Genomic DNA, 6,400 nt, shown 5'->3' with positions numbered 1-6,400 from the left:
CTCTTTTATTCCTCACATAGGGAGATCTCCCTTCAGGTTCTAGTGGGCATGTTCAGTTGCAAATATACACATATAATCGAGCATAAGTATACCTTTCTATATACATACATACATATAAAAATTTACGTAAGCTGGTTTCTGTCTTGTTTGTACATGGATTTTAATTTCATACAAAATTCTGTATGCACAATAAACAAAGGCATGCATGAGTACAAACACATACACACACGCACATGTTAAAGGGGCACGACTTTAAACTAAAATCATCTACGAGATTTGTTCATATATCTTTCCTACACCGTATAGGGCAAAGTCGAGATTTTTTCAACATGCTAATCTCGAAAGCTCCGGAACGGATTTCGACAGGGGCATTCTCCTTAGTACTTAGAATTTTTATAGAGTTTTCAACCAACTAGAAAATTATAAGATACGCACCGCTCGTTGGATTACCAAAAATAAGGTTTCAAATCAAAGGGCTTGGCCTCCAGATATTCCATTATGTTTTTTGTTTTAATTGGGTTGTCACCTGTTTAAAAAAATAAAGATCTTGACCATTCGTTTGACTAAAAAATGAGGTACCAAGCTTTTGTGTTTTTTTGAGTGGGGTTGCTACCTTTTTAAAAGTTTATTTTTTTTAAAAAAGTTCTTTGTCTTTTACAACATAATTTAGCCGACACTGGCAGTAGGTAGTTGGAGGGCGGTGCAATGCTTTGAGTGCGGCTTGGAGGTCAGTACTCCTGCATTTCCACGGCCATAAGAATAGAAAATTCCTCGGCTTGGAATACCGAGGAGTATTTATTGTGTAAAAATGTTCAACATAAATATGTTTTTTTCGTCTTTTCGCAGATGAAATATTTATTTTAGGCAACTTCGTGGAATATTGGAATATACTTAAAAAAAATTAAATGTTTCAAAAAGTCTTACCCCCCCCCCCCAATTTTAATATACGTATCACCTTGTATGCGTCTATTCAGTATGTTTACTTGCTGGCATTAATGTGCGTGTAATCTGCTTACATATTTTTTTTTGGCTTTTAATTTTTCCTAGCTTGTCTGACAGGCAAACTTTTCACCTTTAACGAGGTCACAAGTAAACAACGAATACTCCAACAAACAAAAGTAAACATTTACCCAGGCAATTATGTACATACCTTATATGACTAATAACAAAAACAACTAATGAATATTTGTAGATATCCGCGCAGAAACTTGGCAACTGCTACGATTAGCCTCAGAGCGTGTAATCTGTCGTTGCACATTTTTAGGCGTTCAGCCTGTGACCTTTGCTTATACTTTAACATGGACGTGTGTGTGTGTGTGTGTAAGAGCTACATATATTTAAATCCCAAATGCTGTGCCTGAGTCTGTCAGAAAGCTGTCATGTAAGCAAATGCATGCATATGTACATATGTATGTATATATGTATGCTTGGCATGTGGGTTTATTTTTGTGAGCATATGAGTGCTCAGCAGTGTTGGAAATTCGTGAGCTTTTAGCCGACTGACAGGTAAGGGGTGTGGATTTAAAGTCGGTTGTTTTGATTTGCAAATACATACATACACATACTACATAGGTGTAGTACTTTAGGCTGATGCAAAATATATTTTTCTTTCAAGCTCCCCCAGTACTGAAACACATTAGGAAGTTGCCAGAAAGCTTTCGTGAACTCGGTTTTCTGGCAAGGTATGTGAAAATGAGCGAATAAAATCGGTTCTCTCTTTGTTAGAAGTTGCAAGATTTTACCCGAATAATTTTTGTCTGTAAAATCTGTTAAAGTGTCAATCCATCAGCTGTTCAAGCGATTTGAAAGCTGAATAAGCAAAAACAAAAGTGCATCTGCATTCTCACCTTAATCAATATATCTTAGCGAAGAAATATCATGTTTTGTAAGTATTTTTGTTAATTTGCTTGTGTAGTATTTGCATATAATTTAGCAGATCGTCAAATGATAAAACAGACAGACATGGCTAGGTCGACTCAGATCGACGTTCTGATCATTTAGGCACACATTTTCCTCTGTATTTTTGGATCACCCTAATATACGTGCAAACATATGTGCATTCAAACTCTTTCCCGTATAGTATAGACAGACGACGCTGTCGATCTGAACAAAATTGTTCCTTACAAACGTCAGTATTGCGTTTCGAATCCTACAAGGTTTTATTTTCTATATCCTATATTATTACTTTTATATTTTTATTGTAATTATAGTTTTTGGTGTCTCTTTTTATAAAATGTAACTCTGAAAATTTCATTTACAGTACGGCCTCGGCTAAAGCAACATCCAAATGTTTACCATTAGCGAATCAGCAGATGGAACTTTTCTCACAAAATTGTGCCTCAGTAAACGCCACTTTTTATCCATAATTTCTTATTTCTGTCAATTTTTGTCTTCATTGGGCTAAATAAAACTCGGTTTCAGTAGAAGACACCTTAACTCTTCAATAGCTGGAGAGTCGGCCGTCGACTAAAATACAAACGAAAACATCGAATTTATAGCATATACAAAGAATATTTTTTTAGAGAATTAATTTGTATACTTTTGTTTTGTTTTACTTTAATTTTTAGGTAAAATTCTCATTTCAGACTGAACTTTTTTGTAACTCGGTTATTTCAACAACCTCAATCAAAGCAACTCTCCAAATTTTTTTCAGTTGCTTGTATCGGTGGTGTACTGTAATGCGAAATAACAAAACAACAAAATAAAAAAAAAATCAAACTAAAAACAATATAAATAAAAAGCCAAAACGATTTTCGGAATGGGATTCGAACCAGGGCGCTACTGAGTTTTAGTAAACAGTGCCGACCGACCACACGGCTACCTGGGCTCAAAGAGCGCTGAATACACAAAAAAGCATCTAAATTTAGCCTGGACATCCTTCTTGCCGGCACTTTTGCGTTCTCTATTTTAATTCATATAAGGGTTTTATTAAATTTTCATTCGATTTCTATCTGTTCTACGTTCTATAAATTTTGTTCAGTGTTCTCTTCGAAAATGCCCCCAACTCCCTTTACTCTAGGACTTAATCGGGATCAACTGCAGTTAATTCCTGAGATAATTCCGAGCTAAAAAGTTGATCTGGATCAGCGCTGCCGTCTGTCTATGCTTTTACGCCTTTGCGAAAGCATTTGTACATATATGTGTATGTACTTCGTCACTTTAAACATTTAAAGTTGTTTAGACATGAGATTTAATTCGCTTGCATGTGGTAGAGTGTTCCAATTTGCATTGCTACGCACACAAATTCATGCAAAAGTAATCAAATTATACTACATATATATGTATATTTTTTTGAAAGTATGCAAAATGTGTTCTCTTACATATTTTAGTATATACATACATACGTGCATAGGTATATTCATATATACATATTTACTTCATACATATGCAGCTGTAAAAAGTCGCGACTGCCGCTGGAGTCTTTCGTAATTCGCCTGCCATCAAGCTAACAATTTCATTTTGCTAATGCAATTCGAAATACTTTGGCCTCATTTTTTTTTGTGGTAATATACCTACTTACATGCATGCATACATACTTACTCATATGCAAACATACAATCGTACATTCATTGGCATACAAATAGGAGAGAGATTATAAAGTAGCGTTAGCGAAAGATGGCAAACATTTTATTTCCACAAAATACATACTTACATATATAGTACATACTTATGTATGGGTGTATGTATATATTTACATATGCATTTATATTGGCGCGACGTGTGAATTGCTTTTACTACATAGCAAAAAGTTTAATCTGCTCATGAATGTACACATATTTATATATTGTGTGTATATACTTAAACGTATATGTGTGTGTGTATATACCGAAATGTGTTTGCATGCGCATTACCCACTTTTTTTGGCCTTTTAGCTATCTGGATTACTACTTTTCGTATGAGTAATTTGGTGTGTATGCAATTGTAATGAAAATTTATTGCAGCAAGTTCTTTATGCCACACATTTCAAATGGCATTTAAAATTTTAATGTTTTCGTGTGTAAGTTTTTAATACTAAAATATCATGTGATTGCTTTGCCAAGTGCAAATGTTATTTATTTATTTTTTCGTTTTTTTTCTTTTGCACAAAAACTACACTAAAATTTATGTGCACTTTAGATTTAATAAACAAATTTAGCAAAGTTTTTATTAAATAGTTTTGTTTTTAGTATTTTTTTTTGTTGGCACCACATTTACGTCTTGTTGTAAAATATGCTTTAATAAATAGTCGAATAGCCGAAACTCCTGCGCCGTAGCTCATTAGGTTGCTTGTGGTGCATCAATTTTATGTTAGGCTTGGTTGGAGGGGCTGCCGGTTTGCGTGGGGTACTTGGATATTTTTATACTTACATACATATGTATGTCTTATAAGGCTATTTTGAGACACCTGAAGGAAATAACTTGATTTAAACCTACGCTTGCCAGTTGTTGAAATTCGACAATTTTTTCATACACTTTTAAATTTTGCTTGTCACCAATATTGCGTCCTTTATTCGAATGACGATTTTGAAGTCCACCACCAAAATTTATAGCAAATTTACAGGAAAGCTTAAAACCCAATTTCTTAGTAGCTTTCGAAATTATACCAAGAAAGGAACCCAAATATCCGTTTACAAAAAATATGCATATGTATTTGAATGTATATATAAATGTGATGCCTAATGGTTCCTTACTGACTATTATGTAAAAGAAACACCAATTCAGACTGTAAATACGTTTTTCGATTATATTGGTCTGAGAGCCTCTTAGAAGGTTAAAACTAAATTGCCAACATCTACTTAAAATCCTTTTTCTTTTCATCAAAATCCATAGAGGTTAAGAAAGTACCTCGAAGGTGTAAAACAAAATATAATATCCTTCTCTAACGGAGGTTTTACATGTGTTTCTGTCAAGATTGGCCTAAAGCCCAATATTTTTGAATCAAACGATTGGGCTACCAAGTCGCACCAGACTTTATGTTGCCATTATGTGTTCTAAAGATGAAGCAAATCTGACCATAAATTTTAAGAATAGCTCTCAATTAGAGATGACCGCGGGATATCGGGACCCGCGGGTCCCACAGTACTGATTTAAAAATAGTCGGAATAGGCGGTATCGGAAAGGTCTAAAACATTTTACGGACGAAACGTGACCAAAATCCTTTCCCTATACTCCCGATAAAACCGCAAGCTCCGCAAATTCCGAAAATCTTCCTTAAAAAATTCGTATGAAATATGCCCCGTTTATGTTTTATTGAGACGAAAACGAACAGCAAAGCAAAACAAAATAATCGGAGGATGCCAGATCTTTCACAACATTTTTTCATTTTAAATTAATTTGAAAGACATGTGAATTTTTTTAGAGATAGATTTCGCGACCCCCGGGCTCGCGGTACAATTCTGAAAAACGTCGGGATGGGCGGGTTCGGAACTTAAAAATTGAATTTCGGGTTGGGCGGGATCGGGGCTCAATATTTGGTCTGTACTCTTACTCCCTGCGCCACCTAACGGAAGACAAACCCACTGATCCTTTTGAAAATCATTACACAAAATAACAATCATTCAAAGCGATTCAGAAATCTGGTAGAAAATGGTTCCCAATTGAATGAGTCTTGCCATTTTATATGCATATAGATGTAGGTGTATCAAATTCTATTACCTTATCATAAGTGGTTCCACATATAAGCGATATGGTAACAGCATTTTGTATGCGAAAAATACACATCACTTCAGAACGTTAGCCTCAGCGGTTACACAGCTAAGCAACATGAGGAGTTCAGTTTGTATGGTAGGTGCCTCGCCCACTTTTTTAATACTTACCACTTTTCGCTCTAAGCACGTTATTGATAGCGGAAAAAGCTGCGTCAAATTTCAGGACGGTAGCATAACCGGTTCCAGAGAAAAGCGATATGAGAATTTCAGTTTTTATGGGAGGTGCCACGCCCCCTTTTCCAGTATTTACCAGGGTATTTATAATCTATGCATAAGTGCTAAGTTTCAGTCCCCCAGCATAATTCGTTTTAGAGATATAGTAGTTTTTACATTTTGGTCTGTATGTCAGATGCCACGCCCTCTACATATCGGGGTTAACATTTCTGGATTAGAGGAAGTTATAGCCTTTAAATCGGTGTTCCAATGAAATCGAGCGAACGGTGCTCTCATCAAAGGGAGTTCAAAATTTGTTTGTGTCGTACCTATTTGTATTTAGATGATAATAATAATAGATTGACGCTTACATAATATGTTAGTGTTTGGCCGAGCTTTTCCTCCGAAGTGTGGCGTGCGCTTTGATATTGTTACACAAAGGGGAGGGACCTGTAGTTGAGGAGGAAACCGTAGAGAATTATATGAGAAATAAGCAGACGTAAGAATAGAATATGGTTGTTCACGCCTGCACAACAACAAAATATACTGCAGAAATTTTA

General features: G+C 35.3%; 1 protein-coding gene across 1 annotated transcript in view; it reads right to left on the bottom strand.

Annotated features, from left to right (window-relative positions):
- The window catches only part of LOC118747839 (glutamate receptor 1-like), a gene marked incomplete in the record, with an annotated part of 322,600 nt that overhangs the window by 86,307 nt on the left and 229,893 nt on the right, over positions 1 to 6,400 (bottom strand).

The sequence above is a fragment of the Rhagoletis pomonella genome, unplaced genomic scaffold, assembly GCF_013731165.1.
Source record: "Rhagoletis pomonella isolate Grant_MI unplaced genomic scaffold, Rhpom_1.0 Rhpom_scaffold_00012, whole genome shotgun sequence".
Classification (NCBI taxonomy): Eukaryota; Metazoa; Arthropoda; class Insecta; order Diptera; family Tephritidae; genus Rhagoletis; species Rhagoletis pomonella.
This window is presented reverse-complemented; position numbering and strand designations above follow the sequence as displayed.